Genomic DNA, 17,957 nt, shown 5'->3' on the forward strand with positions numbered 1-17,957 from the left:
GGCCTTGGGATAGGGTAGCTGTGCCATTGGTTTGCCTTTCTCTGTGAAAACGCAATATCCGGGATGCACACTTATGGGTTTTATTTCATTACCACTAATACATTTCTAGCTGTTCAACCCCTTACGTGGGAGTTAGCTGCAAATTGACTGCAGAACGACGGCTGTTTCCGCTGCGGAACCAACGAACAAGTGCAGGAGCATACGTATAGGCGCAACTTTCGTCGTTTCGCTGGTTTCACCACATTTACGTTATGTATCAGTTTGCCCAGCGAGCACCCCTTATTGACAACTTCACTTGCTTTGCGAGTAAAATAAGTGTCTAAAGTGTTTCCATTTTCGGGTAGACCAATGCTTTTATTAACACTGCTGAAGACGCTGTGATACGCCGAGCGTAGTATTTATTTATTTATTTATTTATTTATTTATTTATTTTGTGCGTAGAGCTTCTGACGTAGCGGCAAGCCAATAGGTCTCGTTTAATAGTTCAGAGAGGCACGAGCTCAAAGATGATTACTACTACTGGTCCCTCAGATGTATCGTGAGGTATGACGTGTGAATAAATAAATAAATAAATAAATAAACGTAGTTAGTAGTCGTAGTACAGTAGCAAACACCCACCCCTGAGGATTGGCCAAGAATTGCGCACTACGAGTACAAGAAATTAAAGTATTATTAAATTTAAAAAAAATTAAATATGAGTTGATGAGTGTATAGGTTGGTCAGTATCAGAAAAATAATGAGAGCCTGTGGCGGACACAACAAAGTCGGTCGTCGCATGTAGATGTACCTAGATCCCAGATTTAGTGGCACTTGCCCACTCTTCTTGTCTCCCAAATATCGGCGCATGCCCCCTACGGGGGATTGGCCAAGAAGCAGGATGTTTCATGTTCATTAAAACAAAAAGAAAAAAAAAAAGCTGAATTTGCGTAGCATAGCGGTGGGTTAAAGGAATATAATTTGCGAAATTAGAAAACGTACTGTTAACAATTTTGAGATAAAATAATTTTAACTGTAGGGGATCGTCGCATGTGAAAAAAGCATTTTGCACTTCGTCTTTCGTAACGAACGTCCATGGCCTTGAAGGTCCTCGCCCCCCCCCCCCCCTCCCCTTTGGTCTTTTTTGCTTTCGCTTTTCAACGGTCGTTCTGCCTATATACACAGGCAGAAAAAGAAGCAGAAAGAATATGAGATGATTCTGTCCCTTGATCTTGTGACCGTCCTTGAACCGGCTACAGGCACGGGTTTAATCGATGTTTATTCCGTTCGTCCCGGAATAGCATCACGCAGTGCGTTCCCGCTCGGGCCGTAAGATCGTCATCCGCCAGCCGCCTGCGTTCTCGCGCGGCTCCGTCACGTGCGCCTTTGGCGCGAGAGCGTGTCGAGCCACAATCTCGCACGTGAACGCGGTGGAACGCCGCTGATAGCGGGGGGGTGCCTGCGCCATTGTGTAAGCGAGAAAACGCCCGCTCCCAACACGAGGCCGCGGCCCGCGGAGCCGTCGCGGACTCGTTCGCACTTCTTTTACCGGCGGTCTCCAGTTTTCAACCATTCGACCGTCGTCGCGAAGCATAAATTAGGCAAAAGAAGCGTAGGCGCTCGATACGTTGCAAGAGCTCGCCAAGAGGGTAGTACGACTCTTACGAAAAGGTATGTGGCTCAAAATAATGTGACTGATTTTCTGCGTGCCAAGAATCAGTTCGTCGAAATCAAACTCTGGGGATTTTCCTTCCAAAACTTCGGTCTGATTTTGACGCATGTCGTAGTGGAGGTCTCCAGATTAATTTTCGCTACCTCGGTTTCGTTAACGTGCACCCAGGTCGTGGTACACGAGCGTTTTCGCATTCCTCCCCCATTTCGGAATCCAGCCTCCGCGGCGAGGATCGAACGTACGACTTCGTCCTCTGCTCCTTATCTGTGTACATCATCATCATCGTCGTCGTTGTTGTTGAGGCAACATGATTAACGAAGATAGCCTTCTCGCGAACACAAGAGGCAACGTAGGCGATGGAACGGCTCACCAATAGTTCACATTGCTTCACAAGAAAACATTATTCACTTTTCAACTAGATAGCCAAAATAGTCCACATATCTAAGCTATTCACTTCACTCCTGCTCATTTTCTTTCTGTTCTTCCTTTTTCTTTAGTTTTGTTTTTCTCATTATGGCCTTTATAAGTATTTTGGTTTGTTCTGTTGCGAATGCCCTAAACTACTGTTTTAATTCTACGACTAGCTATTGACTTTATATTACTTTACAGTTTGTACTACATTTACTTTGTATAATCTTCCTCATAGTGACTACTGTATTGCTGTTTTATGCTTTGCATTCCTCTAATGTATATATGTTCAGACAGGAGGTCCCCTTTCAGTCACATGCTCTGGGACCTTCTTCTGTATACTTGGGTAAACATGTATGTCTCCTCCTTATTAAAGAAATAAACTAAACTGAAACTGAAACTGCTCAACAACATCAAACAACATCAAACGAATGAAGCAAGACGCCCCTTCATCATTACATGCGCGGAATTAAGAAAATGGTTTCTAGGACAAGCCGGCAAGCTGCTACAGAGAGACCACGGGCACATCACACAGAATTGGTTTTTCTATATTTTTTTTAAGGGGGTGGCTTGAAATACGTGTAACAAAGAAAATTCTATAAACCGAAAGCGCTGCTTAAAGCAAATCAGGATAGCACCTGGATAGCACCTGCATAGCACCTGGATGTCACCAGGATAGCAAGAGCGCCTTGAATTTTGAATGAGGAACTTGGTTGGTGATACTAAGTCCTGGCGGTCTTGGAAATGTAAGGTGTTGTGTTACGTGACTTGCGATCCGCTGCGGCGCTGTGCTTGTTTCGCTGTGGTTGGCAAGCGCGCGAACAGGAGTGCACTGGAACTTCAGCGGGGCCAGACGCGTGCTCGTTAGCGCGAGCGAACTTCCAAAATGACGTGCGCCGCGATGCGCGCCAAAGATTGAACGGCCCTTTGATGCCGCCGACGGCGTAGCAACAAATCGGAGAAACATTCGGGCCAAACAGAAGCCTTCTCGCAATCCGCATGTGCTTTGCTTTCGCCGTGCCTCGAGCCCATACTGCCGAGGCGCTTTGTATACGATTCCTCCTCACGAGGCAATATTGGGCAGGGATCGCCAGTTTTGTCGCAGTGTAAATATTGAAAACTGAAAATCCAGCTTTAGAACGTCTGCTCGATATGGGAATGCTGCTGAGTTCCTGCGAACTCGCACTCCCATATAGGCAACAATAGGTCGAAGGAAATAGGCGTGTAAACACATTTTCTCTCCTTCGGTCGAAGCCACTGGGCCGGCCTTCCAGGCCGGGCTGCTCCGCTGCTGTCGTGGCGACTCTCTACATTTCTCCCTCCTTCTATCTCCTTCACTCCCATATCCTTTCCCCTGCTGGCGCTGAGCCGTACTCCCGCAAGGGTTGCAGAAGATAGTGCCAGCCTTTCCTCCTTTCCCTGCAAGAACCACTTCTCTCTCTCTATGCGCAAAACTTCGTCCATAGACTGTACACTTTACGTGTAGAAAAGCACAAAGGCGTTTGAACAGTAAGCAGACAGCTCTGAAGTCCTTAGACAATCAACCGACTATAGTATATGAATTCGTTTTTTAAAAGATTCACGCGCATGTTTAGCTGTGCCAGGCATAGGTGGACATACATCCATTTCTCGGGCATCAGACACAGCGTTAGCGAGCGAGTAAACGTGAGTACGAACGGGCAGTGCCGGTAAACGGGAGTGTGAACGAAAGTCAGTGACGGTGAATTTGAGTGGACGTGAGTATTAACGTGAGTGACTGTAGTCGAGCCTAAGTACACGTACGTGAGTATGCATGTGAGTGAGCGTCCGTGAATGTCGTATGAACGCTAGTGAGTGTTGGTTAGCACGAGTAGGAACGTGATTGCGTACCGACGAGCGTGAGTGAGGTACGTCGTCTACAAAAATGCTGGAGAGTGAGGTACGATTGAGCTACAGTAGCCGCTTATTCTACCGACATATGTTGCCAGGCTACGTCGGCGAAGTTATATGAGCCGCTACCATATACGCTACCATACGATAAAGATCGTGTGGTTCCCGTTCTTCGCCAGCCGAATGCAGCGGCGCGTTGCCTAAAATAGGTACTGTGCCAACCGGGCAAGGCCGCCGGCTTCTCAGCTGTGCGTCGCTCCCTCGTCTCGTACGACGCGGATACTCGCGTTTCGTCGCGTAGAGACGCATGCGAATGTTTTATTTATTTATTTATTTATTTATTTATTTATTTATTTATTTATTTATTTATTTATTGCGCACGCGCACGCAGCGGATGTCTCGCGTACTCGGCAGTGTACGTTACACGGATAGGCTATAAGCATCATCCAGCATTGAAATTTTTCCCCAACGAACGTAGGAAACGCAGTAGCTGTATAAGACCGCTCTGGAACATCACTTGCACACGCAGTGTTCGTAGGAGCTGTTCGCTGAGAGCTTCTTTGCACAGCAGTCCTAAAGCTGCAAGAGGTGGACCTCGAGTTTCATTTCGTTGTGTTTTATGCGTGGCTCTGGACTTTGAGACCCGTGGTGACACGACTCTGGGACCACTGAAAAGGCGCCAGGGCTAAACAATTGCCCCATCAAAATGCCCGGTCGATGCCCCCCTGTTGCTGCGTCGCAACCGCCAAAGCCACCTCCTCTACCCTTTCTGCATGACTATGTATACCAATTCCCCGAGCAATGGTTATGGACAGCGAGTTCCGTCTGCCGCAAGAAACGGTAATTGTTCGATTGTGCTTCACTAACGACCTCATATAGATGGATGCATGATAGCGTATACGTCGTGCGGCGGTAGCTTCTCGTGTACGGTGTAATCGGAGTCTCGTCCCCTCGGAAAGTTCCGAGTGAGGCAGCTGTCAGCATGCCGCTTAGCTAGACACGCCTGCTGCTCCTATGCCATTGCTCTGTCTGTACACAGAATACAGCGCTGGCTTAACTTGAGGTGGGGTACTAAGGTTCTATCTCAGAAAGAATAGCAACGATTGAACTCATCGGAAGAGAAGATAGGCACGTTATCAAACACGTTTAGATGACTCAAAGCGGGCTCCGCAAATGCTCATTGACATGGAAAGCATATCAGGACCCTATGCAGTTGCCCTCGAAGCATACTTTTTTTTTATTAACTGTAGCCACACATGTGTTGTTTAGGCTAGACTAGTGCGACACGCTTGTGCCAATCTTGGATTTCATCAGAAACATCGCTATCCTTTGCCCCATATATATACCCGCTGTTGAACAAGTTAAGGGCAACGATGAAAGTTTCATTTGGGCTAATTGGTTAATTACGAAAGTATAGACAGAGCTGCGCGCAAGAACGCGGAGAGAAGTGGGACGGGCGCGTGCAGCGCACCCGTCATCACTGTGCTTGGCCCTTTTCTGTCCGTGTCTCACATCGATAACTCGGTCGCCATTTCAGCGATTTGTCGAAACAGAAAAGCTGCATGTAGCAAGGCGATGCTCCGAAATAGTCTCCCACTTTTCGAGCTTGTGCCGCTTCCGTTTCTCGATTGGCTTAAAGCGTGGTTTTAGTGGGACGCGTAATTACTAAACAGTACCGATAATACTATAGCTTCCCTTTGCACTCACTCGCTACGGGCTATACAGTCTTGGCGAGCTCACTGCTTTTGCATGCTACGCGTGTAGGCCGCCCCATGGCGCGTATGTACCCACAGGATGCATGCACAGCGGAGTGCGTCACTCTGCTCGGCCCCGCGGGTCGAGGTTCAGAGTGTCGGAGCGATGGTAGCAGAGGAGGCCGTGCCGTATCTTTGTCACGTATAGGGATTCCTCTGCGGTGCGTCTTCCTCGCCTTGCGTTGCGATAAGAGGCCCGCTGTCGGTACGTCACCATCTGTCGCCACGGCTGCTGAGATAGCGCCTCGCGATTTCCCACGGACTTCGCGACGAAAGAATACTGACGGCGAGCCTATTCACTGTGTAGCGGAGCCATGCGGGAGAGCAGCAATGGAGACCCGACTGAATTGCCAGACAATCGGTACGTGATCACCGGAAGGAAAACGCGCTGTAGAAGCTTATAATCACATATGGCCTACTGCGTCTGCAGTTCTGCCATGTCGTTTGGTTTTGCATTACGTTGTGTACACCTGATGGGCCTGCATTACTTTACCTTTCGCTAGATTCTGGTTGTACCACTCGCGCTGAAGAATTTTGATTATGAATCCATTTCCTTTCTTGTGCATTCCGCCATCCGTTGACGCTGTCTGACGTTTCGCTGTCGGACGTTTAGAGTTTTGCTGAACAACTCAAGGTGCGTAAATGTGAAAGCGAGTAGGATGTGAGGCTATCATCACTGCTCTTTGGTATGTCCTTGGTACCTTTTGTTGCACAACTCGCGCTCTCATTTCCTAGGCCTCCACTCGCATCCGGTATGGGTTGTGCCATGTACAGAAGGTAGTTGTAATGACACCTAGTTAACTGCGGCATCGAGGATGACGCAGACCATGCCGAGAAAAAAAAGATAGTACGTAAACCGTATACATCTATGTTATTTGTAAACAGCGCGTAGTCCAGTTCTCACATAGAAACATAACTGTTGACAAACTGAAACAGGAGGATGCACCAAGTAGCGCAGCGAAGGCCGCCTTGAAACAGACTATTGAAAGCCGGAACAAGGCGGGCGTTGCACGACAGGGATTGAATGCTGTGTAGCAAGTCTTTTCCTGCGGTCACGCATGACTGGGCTTAGCGCTATTAATTGCATACGTTGCCATTTCTTTGTCAAAGTGTGGATATCCACCGTGATGGCTTATTAGCTGTGACGATATGCCGCTGAGCTCGGTCGCGGGTTTGGTTCTCATCATCATCACCATCATCATCATATTTTTATGTCTACTGCAGGACGAAGGCCTTTCCCTGCGATCTCCAATTAAGGTTTTGCTTCTCTTCTGCAACCAATTCAAGATGCAGTACTAAAATGCCTGTGTACTCAAAGTAAAACGCACCATTAAAAAATACCTACACTACGCCGTTACTCATAGCTCAGCAGTTGGTTCTTGAAAAAAGAAATCAATCAATCAAATCAGTCAATCAATCAAACCGTCAATCAATTAACGTGCACACGAAGCGTCGCCTACAAGTTCAGACTGAGGCCAGCGGCAAACTTATTAACGTACTACTTCACGAATGTCAACCTAAATTCGGCAACGCTTAAATTGCACTCGTGAACTAACGCATCTGGGCCCATATTTTCAAGTACATTCTCATTCTAGAACTGTTCGTCAGAGCGGCGGTCGGCCGACCGGGATGTTAGAGAAGAGGGCCGGACAATGGCAAAAAGCACTTACGAACGAAAAGCTTTCCGAAACCAAACAGTCGTTTTTTTTTTCACATTTAAGAATAATAAAAGAAAGGAAACGCAGGCTCAGACAAAGGGCGTTCCCGCGTTTCGAGCGTTTTGAAATCGCGGCGAACCACCTACCAGTCTTCCTCTTTAAGCACCAGGATGCAACTTTAGAAGCTGGCGAATATTTTTCTTCAAGGGAAACCGTCGGCAATGTCCTGGTGCATGTTTGTGTAAATTCTGACGCTGTTTACGCCTGGACACATTCACACAAAATCGGCACGCTTAGTACTTTTCGCGCATAGTCACCGGGTTATTCGTATTTCCTGACGTCGCTTCATTGGCCGTTCTCGCGAAGTCTCATGACTCATGTTTGTCGTGTGAGGCGAATTGAGTCACGCACTGCGGGGTTACTCGTTTGCGGCGTCATTCTCCTTCGAGCGAGAAAAATGCTTAATTGCGTGGCAGTAAAGGCTGCGGCCGTGATACAATATTTGTGAAAGTATAGATGAGCAGTCATTACTCACATTGAAACAAAAACTCGCAGACACGCAATTGCGGAAACGACTAGCGTATTCACTTCGTAAAAGAAGCATGAAGTTCGCACATATAAAAGCACAACAGACAAAAGGATAGTACATATGGGGTTCCTTTAACTGAATGAAACAAAAGCCATCTTGTTTTAAGTTCTTTTATTCTTATTTCCGCGGGTTGCCACGCGGCATCCCATACCGAGTCGTAAAGCCTGTGTATATAAAAGCAGTTCCTACAAATTCATGCCGCTGAAACACGTATGCACGAACAGCCACGTCAGAGAAAGCAACAACGTTGTCTTTTCCTAAGTGCATCCAAATTCACGAGCTCTTTTCCTTTGTAATTATTAGTCTGTTGGTTATAGGCCTGAAGTCTTTCTCAGGATTAACGAGATTATCTAATAATGCCCTTAGGTCATTGCATCCCCTTCTCCGAATCCTCTACATTGAGTCATAATGTTGATGAGTCAGTCCACTGGGAAGTGGTGAGTGTTCGCAGCTGCGTGGCCGGAATATCGTTGCGCACTACGCCGTAACCAAGTCGTGTATGAAAATTACTTCATATTTTCATTCTCCCGACATTGGTTCTCTGGAATTGCGTACTACTCAGCTTTTGCGTTCGGTGCTGCAGGTTCTGTGTCGTTCGTCTCATAAAAAGCGCGCTGACGGGCTAGCTTTTATTCGGACAGAAATACAGTGTGTTCAGGGATGGCGACGACTACTGCACTGCAACCTAGCTGTGTAATGCAGTGCGGTGTACTTACGCGGGGCTTTTGCCACTTGTGACGCCTATCGTGAGCCAGAATGTGAATCCGTATGACGATGAGGTCATCGGATTGCTTTATGAGAAGCACAGCCTCACTTCGTGAGTCCGCAATGCGTAGGTCACCTAACCCGTGGCTGCGCCTTCGTCAGCGTATCATGCTTTTGTGATAAGCTTGGGCTCTGTGTGTGAGAGGAGCCTCGGCGGTCGTTTATTGTTGTATCCGGTATTGCGAAGAATTGTATTGCGATTGCTTGGCACGGCAGGTATTACGCTCCCTATTTCAGGCGATGATTGCAAGGTGCACAATCGTTGTATGGTTCGTTTATACGGTCAGCATTCCTTCTCTATAACTTTTTTTTCTTTTCCCTTTCTTTTCTATTTTTTTTTTGGGGTGGGAGGTAGTGTCGGGGATCGAAAATACTTTATTAAATCCGGAGATACAGCAACTTCCTACGTAGCTGCCATTTTGTGATGATCAAGACGCTCAGCAACGAGATATGTTTTATCCGCATTTATTACGGTGGTGCCATTACTACATATAGAAAGTCGAGCACATGACTAGGCCCGAAACTCCCAGACCTTTCTGTTTTTCATTCCGAACAAAGAAAAAACGCACTACAGCATTGATTCTTTCTGGGCAGCCGTAAGTTGCAAAAGAACTTCCTAGAGCAGCCCCTAGCGTACCTACATCCGTGAACCACTATGAACGGTGTGACGTTCAACGGGGGTGTTTGCGGCTTGCTACGTATTACAACGAGCGGAGAAGCTACGTTCTCATCTGCTCTACCCCTTGCATGAAACCACGCTTCAACACAACATCCGGCCATCGCTTACGCCGTAACATTTTTTGCGAAGAGACCATGGCGTGTACAATCTCCGCGTATAACAAAAGCACCTTTTCTCTCTCTCTCTCTTTTTTTTCGACACCAACACATAATGAGCGAGTTTGCCTACCGTGAATGGCGGCGGCGGTTTCTCTACCTATGGACTTTCCATTTAGAAGGCCTGTTTTAAACAAATTGTGGGGTTGGGCTCCAGTCGCCGTTTAGCCAACCACGTGCGCCGTGATTTAAAGAGATCCGTCAGCAGATGACGAGCGGATGCGAGCGGTCGTACAGCTGTGGTATAGGAGAGCGCCCAGCGACGGCAACGCTGGCGGCGTTGGCTGCGTGCGTGAGAGGAACGCCGGCGGCGGCCCGCAGGAAGCGTTGACGTCACGGCCCCGCTCCTGCTGCTGCTGCTCGATTTCAGTCTACTTGCGCAAGCGGTGACTCGCGCCGCTCGGTGACGTCATGGCGGCGGCGCTGAAGCCCGCAGCGCTGTTGGCGTCGGCGCCGCTGCCTACGCGCGACTCTCGAGCGAGCGGTTGGCTCGGCGTCCCTCACTCTCATCTCGTCCGTAGGTTACGGGAAAGCGCGCGCGGACGCGTGTGTCGCCTGCTGCACGCCACATTGCCGCCGACAGGGTTCGTCCGTCCGGTCGGCGCCACAGAGCCTCACACGTGCGCCGCCTTTGCCGTATACGTTGCTCACAGGCCTTCATCGTCGACGCTCAACGCTCCCGGACTGTTGTTGGCCGCAACGCTATTGCATTGACACTTGACAACTGCTTCGTCCTTTTGTTACCATCGACCGGCGGCTTGCCACTTGACCGAGTAGTCCTGCAGAAGATGGACCTTGTATCTAGGCGTCCGCGGGTGGGGGGACCTCCAGAAACACCGATCTTCGACGCTATCTTGTTCTGGATCGACGTCGACCCGACGGGATGGACTTCCTGTCGATTTCACCAGGTACGAGTCACGTCACCCTGAAGGATTCTTTGGTCTTCTTCATTCATTTGATTTCTGTATACTTCGCGTTTGCTGTCTGGTTGGTGGCTGTCTTAAGTGACTTTCGGCTTGCCGGCTCATGTCATTGGCCAGTAACACTACTCAACGTGCACTCACGGATTCCGCAGGTAGTCGAGGAACCTGTGACGCTCACAGCTAATATTTAGTGCCCTACGAGTAGCCCAACTGAATTGCTATCGTAGGATAGGTTTCGACGTGATTCCGCAACTACTAAGCAAACCAATTTCTGTCTTCTACACAGAGCTAAAATGGTTTGATTTAATGTGAAGATGAATTTGCATCCAAAGTGCGTGCCTGTTTAATGCCAAGAAACATTCACTACACGCAATACTTGAGTCGTGCACAGACGACGTCCTCAAAACTGACGTTAGATGTGGAACTACTGCTGTGATTGTTATCTAAGAAAGCGCGCAGGCTTCCCTAACTAACTCTGAACGAATGAACTATAGCACGTGTATGACGAGTATAGTGCTGGTACTCTTGCGTGCTTGTCACCGACCTTTTTCTCATGGCTCCATTAATCCAATATCGTTATGCATGTGATTAACGCTGACGAATCACCGCTCGATGCCTACATTTACATAATTGCCTTTCCATGCTGCCGCCGGGCGGTATCCTCATCCTATCGCAGCCGCAGTTCAGCATACTATGACATGGTGATCACTGACCGGGATGAACCACTTGAATGTATCGCCAAGAATCCTATATGGGAGATCTCTTCTCTGTATGTGGCCCTCTTGCGATACATTAGTGGATCAGGGAGGCTCACCGCTTGGCCTGGCGTCATGTCTCCATGTGGCCGTCGGTGTTCCCTTGAATATCCGAGATAGTTCTGAATGCAGGTACAGTGGGCCGCGTCAGTTGTATGTGCAAAGCCAAACACACTGACTCTGAGCCGCCAGCGGCACCGAAAATTTTCGCTTTGAGATGTTCGAGTGACGTCAAGGCGGTTATTAATATCGCCTTGAGATCACGGTCTTTCACCGACAGTGCTCAACAAATGAAACACGAGAATCGAACTCTTGGCCTCCAGCAGTCATTGTGGCATGAGATGGTGGTGGCAGACAAATGTTTATTTTTAGGATAGTTGAAGTTACGTTGTGCAGGGTGCACTTTATACACATTTCTGCCTTTTCCCAAACCAAGTACAAATCTTTACCCAGGTCAGGAACGTGCATAATGCAAAAAATTATTACGACGAGACACTACTATTACGTTTCATGCTTTTCTCTTTCATTTTACCAACTATTGCTACTATTACTTTAGCACTACTACTATTATTTCAGTTTTCTCTATTACATTCTTTACGTTGCTGTCCAGTGTCATGTTTTTTTTTTTTCAGCGTTATGACTCAAAAAACATTTAGGCGTAGTGAACGAGCGGCGACTTTAAGCTGCGCATATAGAAAGGAGCACACAGCGCTCCCATGGGGCAGGCAGCAGATCCGTTGCCTGCCTGTGACGCCACCAAACTGAGCCAACCCAAATCGAACGCGTCGTTCGGAACGCCGCTCTAGAATTCCCCGAACGGACAGAACCCATCCTGCGTCGATCGACGTCAGTGAAACGTGAGCGGGCGTCCCATTGCGCACATCTTTCCGTGCGTTGTACGCAGCCGTTGAGTTCTACTCGGTACTATCGCTGCGGCGGCTGCTTCCGCTCGTCTCAGTTCTTTCTTTCTTTTTTTGGCGGGAACTTGCAGAAAAAAAAAAGTAATAGAACTTGTTTTACTGTTCATTGAACGCCTTCCTCTCGTCTGCTTCTGCGGGACGGACGTCAACGGATGGGGCGCGCCTTGCAAGCGAGAGTCCATCCGGATTCGTTCTCGTTTTCCGCGTGGTATTGTGAAATGTGGGGCCCCCCACTGGCGTGGCTTCACGTAAAGACGTGTGTGGCAAGCCTGCAGCGTACGCGACGCGTTTAGAATTTCCGTCTGTTTGTTAACGCCCGGCTGTCTGCCGTTTTAGAGATACCACGTATACTACGGCGATTCGCCCACACCCTTTCGTGTGGAAGCGCCTCGAGCTTCTTTCCTGATTGTTGTAACGTCGGCAGAGACCACGACACGCACGTAGACAAGGAAAACGACTGCACAGTGAGTGTTAGGCCGCCTATAGGCGCGACGTCGTAAAGTGTAGGCGCTCGTTAAAAGCGAAGTGGATGTCATCGAGGGGGACGGCGAGGAGAAATATTAGGCGAGGTATTTCGAAAAATGAGATAACTCGTGACGGTGTTGTCTCCCGAAATAATGCGGCCACACTTTTTGAAATCTTTCGCTTATACTTTGTTGAATTTAGTTCTCAGCGTTTATGGCACATACCACTTCTTTTATTTACGTAATGTGCACAACCTTTGATTCCCTGCATAGGAGCATCTCTCTCTCTCTCTCTCTCTCTCTCTCTCTATATATATATATATATATATATATATATATATATATATATATATCTTTCTCTCTCTCTCTCTTTCATATTCAGGTGGCACAGTTAGAAATGGCGTAGTTAAAAAAAAGAAGAAAACTAACATTGCTGACTGTCTCGATCGACAGCTGCACGCGTTTGACACGGGCGACTTGCACGCACTGATTTATCGAAGCGACATTTCTATCGCTTGTACCGCTTACAAACTTGAGATTTTGTGCCGACTTTGGCGCGTTTGCGTACGCTCAACTCACCTGGAGTTGTGGGCTAGATACCTCCAAAGTGCGTGAAGTGAGCCTCGAATGCTGTAAAGAAATGCGTGACCAATGGTGGGTTCGAGCCTGTTTTCCAGCATGGCAACCCAATGCTCTAATCATCAGGGCACGATCGCACGCCATGCTTCTCTTGTGCCATAGTCGCTCTCTTAAACGTTTGGTACGTGCACGTGTCACCTAGAGGTTTGAGACACTGTCTTATACTGCGCTTGCTTTGGAAACGGCCAACATTTGTCGTCGGACGGATACCTAAAAATATGTGCAGTCCGCCTATAAGGCTGCCGCATTGGAAAGGGAGAGAGAGAAAAAGAAAGGAAAGAGCCTTGCAATTGCAAGTTGCAAGACATCACATGCCCCCTTTTAAATAGTTGTAGTCCTACAGAGAGGGTGCAGTTCTTGGTGCGAATCATGTTCAAGACTATGAAAGCCGCTTGTTTCCCACATCCATGCAGCCTCAACGGTCATCCTGCCATTGTTGTTGTTAATGTCGTGCCCCTGTTCTAACAGCAGTGCCCCGTTTATGACGTTATCGCCCTGTGGGTGAGGAAATCTGAAAAGCGTTCAGACACGTCAGCGAAGCCAAGCGCGCGATCGAAGACGTCGATGGAAAGTACAGGGAAAATTATTATAAATGCGGTAAACATGGCCTGGCCGTCAGTCTGCTGGTTTCAAGGAGAAGTCTAACGTCGAGGTCATGACAGTGCGCATCGTCTGTAACTGCTTCTGGGTTTAACTACAACTTAACCTGATGTCCGACCGCACACTGGGCACCCTGTAGTACATTCGATGCTCTGAAGTCGCAGATATTACGAGGGACTTACACCTCTCTGGCGCTTCGGAGTACCGCCGTGCTGTAGGAACTCTGTCACAGCGGTCAGCGACATGTTACGGTCTACATTCCTTTTGCTTAGGTTCTTTGGTCGTCGATCGCTGTCTACTACTCTGAACTTGAAAGAACACTACACCTCTGCTTTGCTCATCGCACTGCGTTACGGTTGTAATAAGCCTCAATACTGCTTTTTTTTTTTTACATGCTGGCTAGTTTTGGCACGAGAATCCACTTCCTCAATTTATAATTGCTTCATATTATTGATGTCTCCAGCCGGATTTTCGGTCAAGTATTTTAACTACAGTGCAACACCTCAACAAAGCTGCTGTTGCCTTTTAAATATGGCACATACCCACGAAGAGGGATTAGTCAAGGTTCGCAGTGGGAACAAGTTGCAATGACATTCTTGTCTCTTACCGAATGTGAAATATTATCAATATTTAAAGAGAAGCGTAACATATATAACTGAAAAGCGAACGGGCCAATTTTTCTACGATGCCGCAAGAGATGTTTGCAAGACATGTTTATAATGGCGAAAAAGGTTTTTAATACGATAGTAGCTGTTGTCCTGAGTGGCTCTATTTTAATATGATACCCGTCCTTTAGCAAGCGTGTGGTCATGAAGGAGGCGGTCACTTCGTCTTCTTTCCATAGATTTTTGCTTTTCAATTGCTTAGCCGCTACATCCAAGGGAACCACGTTAACATTGTGTCAATTGCTTTCATTGACGTTAATCAGCGGAAGCCTATCTCACGACGTGCGCATGGCAGCGCGGAAGCAAATAACACATCGGAGATCACAAACGCTTAAATCTGCTCGGGAAACCAGCGCCCCACTGCGTGTTCGTTAATCTGGGTCCCTCAAGTCGCACCATTCTCATGGGCCTCGTTACGTTTCCTCTGGGCGGCAAGTTATAGCTGTCCATCATCTGGAGCTACGCAGGTGGCTCGCAAGACCGGCATTCATTAGTCTGCTCGCAAATGGTGGATATCTCGATGCGTTCTCGTACTCGTCGTGAACCGGCCGCCCAGGAGCGGCATTGACGACCGACCAACGCTGTCGCCCTGCAAGAGCGAGCCCACCGGCGCTTTGGCCATGCGTTCGCGTGTTTCACCGTCGCGTGAGAAGCGGCCGTTAAGCGTGCGGCGGGGACTTTTTCACGGTCGAGAGAAGAGTTGGCGGTGGTACCGGCGGCGGGGGGGGGGATGTGGTCGGCTACTTCGATTAGCCTTCTTCGTCCTCGCGGTCGTCGAGCAACCTCGGTCGGTTGTAGTTTCGCTCAGATGGCGCTGCGCTCGCTCCCCTCCCCCCCCCCCCCCCATCTGCGGATTCGCTCCTCTGATCTCTACGATGTAAAATAATTTACACCCTTAAAAGTTAAAAAGAGTGTAAATGTATCTATAACTCAGACCCTTAGGGTGTTAGCTATACAACGGACACCCTAAGGGTGTGAGTTATAGACACATTTACACCGTTTTTCACTTTTTAGAGTGTAAATTATATTACAGTGAGCGATATTGCCGGAATTAGAGAGCGCCACTATAGCCCGTCTTTACGCCGCACGAGGGTGTATTCGGTGCTTTTCCGAGTAGGAAATACACTTGGCCCATTGTCGGGCCTGACGAGGGTGGGCCGTTGAACGACAGCCTTTTGTTCACGCCGAACTCAGCCTTAATTTGCGAAATGCTTCAAGCAGAGCTTAAAGCATGGCTGCATGAAAACACCCTCGCAACTTGAGCGCTAATTTCGTAAAGCATGTTGTTTGACTTTTCATAGCTCTTCGCCGGTTTTAAGGTTTGCACTTCGCAACGGTACTTTACGAGCATTGCGGGCGGGCTGTACCAGGTACATAGTATAGTCGCTGGGTGGCTGGTCACCTGTCGCATGGTCCCGGCTACCGCGACCGGTGCCTGCGAGACTCATGCTCTGCCAGTATCTGTCTACTCTGCAAAGGTGGCGCCACGAGCGTGCTTCCCTGCTTTGCAGTGTGAATCGCGTGACGCCAAGTGGTCGGTTTCCAGCGCGCGCACCCCTCCTTCGTGTCGGAAAAAAGCGCTACGCGTCTGGTTCGATTTATGGCGTGGATCAAGCCTAACCGCCAGGCCTTGCACCATTCATAGCGGCCGGGCCGTGGCTCTCTCGCTATGTAGAAATAGACGCCGAAGCGTCTCCATTATCGCGCTCGCAGCGCCACGCGTCGGCACTGAGTGTGCGTGAACGAAAGTAGTCTATAGTAATGTATCCTGCTTATTGTGTTCACCTCGGTTCCCATTCTACACGCTCCGCCTGCTTTGTTTGCTCAGGTCCGTCCATTCATCTCTCTTTTGCGACACCTCTATTTTCGGTCTCCGGAAGTTGCATTCCGCACGGCCAATCCCGCTAGCGTCAGTTACACTCGCATTATAGGGCATCTTGCGTCTTAATTGAGGCGGCGCGCAGCAGATTCCTGTCGGGAGCTGAATAATGCGCACGGCCGGCAGAAGCCGATTAATATCGTGGGAAAAACGTGTGTGCCTGCTCCGAGCTTTCGCTCCCCGCTTGGACGCTCTCAATGCCGAGGCCGCGTCTCACGAGCTTGTTGCCCCTCTCACGCACCTCGCCGTCAGTTACGTCCTCCTTTTAATGCATTTTGCGCCTTCGGAGGAGAGTGTCAGGAACACGGCGGAATCGCAGCTCCTCACAAATCTGGGTTTAAAGGGGCACTGAAGAGGCATTTTCTATTAAGGTATATTGTTCAATTGCAATCCTGTCGAATACCAAAAAAGTTCACACTTACTGTTAGGGGACGCTTGGTAATCCAGGAAATACACCAAATCGAAAGACGGTTGGCAACGCCACTTCGAAGCTCCATCACCAGCTTCCCGTGACGCCATTTGTTTTTGGAAGCGTCTCCACGTGGCTATAGTTTATCGACTAAAAATACGTTGTATACTAAATGATTTAATTACTCAGGCCTGTCGGAAGTTATGAGGAAGCTTCTCGAGCCCCTAACACGTCCCGATTTAAGAGAAAATGCTTTGACATCAGTCACGTCCGACTGACCTACTCGTGCTACACTTTAGGCTCGACATATCGTAAAAAAAAAAGAAAAAAAAGTTGTACACTTCCATTTTTCCGCCGAAGAAATGCCAATATACCTTTGCAAGAAAATTCACCACTTCAAACTGATTTCTAGTTGCTTTCTAGTATATCTTTAATCTTGGCAAACGTTCTTGCAGCCAATGGCGTAGCAACAGGGGGGGCCGGGGGGCCGTCGGCCCCGGGTGCGAGGGGCCAGTGAGGGGGAGGGGGGGTGTCATATGCGACTGAAGACACCCCTCTTTCCGCCGGCTACACCCGGGGAGGGGGGTGACAGAAGACCTATGGGCCCCGGGTGCCAGACGACCTAGCTACGCCACTGCTTGCAGCCTATGGGACTCGGAATATATATAAGCTGTGTCTTGAAGTACGAAAGCCTTTTGAGCTGAGGTTCTGCGAAAAGGCTGAATTTCTTGGCCGGGGGGCTCCCGGACCTAACGTGTGCGCTGTAATGTTCAGGTGCCAAAGTGCTGATTTCACTTTAAAAGATCAGGTTGTATGCAGGATAAGTAAGATTTCTTTTTTCTCTATCTGTCTCTCCCTTAAGTTTAATTGCACCGAGCCGGGTCTCACATTCATTTCTTTCTCATTGAATAGCTGGTTGTAACCGAAATTTCGTCATGGCTGCGAGCGATATGACTCAGATCATGATTTGCCGCTGTGTCATTATGCAATGATGCGTCAGCATGTATAGCGGGCTGAGTCACACGTAGCCAAGTCAGCAGTTTACGACGTAATACTCACTCACACGTCGGACTTCAAAGAACATCGATGCCTCTGTGAAGAGTATGCAGACACGGAGGCGAAAACTGCTTTAAATAAAGGTTCTCTGTGCATTGCGTTCTCACGAACATACACAAACG

The 17,957-nt window shown here is 48.5% G+C and overlaps 1 long non-coding RNA gene across 1 annotated transcript in view; it reads left to right on the top strand.

The window, feature by feature from the left end:
* The first annotated feature begins 8,393 nt into the window (after positions 1-8,393).
* The window catches only part of LOC129385115 (uncharacterized), a 54,885-nt gene continuing 45,321 nt past the window's right edge, over positions 8,394-17,957 (top strand). Inside the window, exon 1 of the long non-coding RNA XR_011894819.1 lies at positions 8,394-10,433. This is a non-coding gene — a long non-coding RNA (uncharacterized lncRNA). The remainder of the gene's footprint in view (positions 10,434-17,957) is intronic.

The sequence above is a fragment of the Dermacentor andersoni genome, chromosome 5, assembly GCF_023375885.2.
Source record: "Dermacentor andersoni chromosome 5, qqDerAnde1_hic_scaffold, whole genome shotgun sequence".
Taxonomy (NCBI): Eukaryota; Metazoa; Arthropoda; class Arachnida; order Ixodida; family Ixodidae; genus Dermacentor; species Dermacentor andersoni.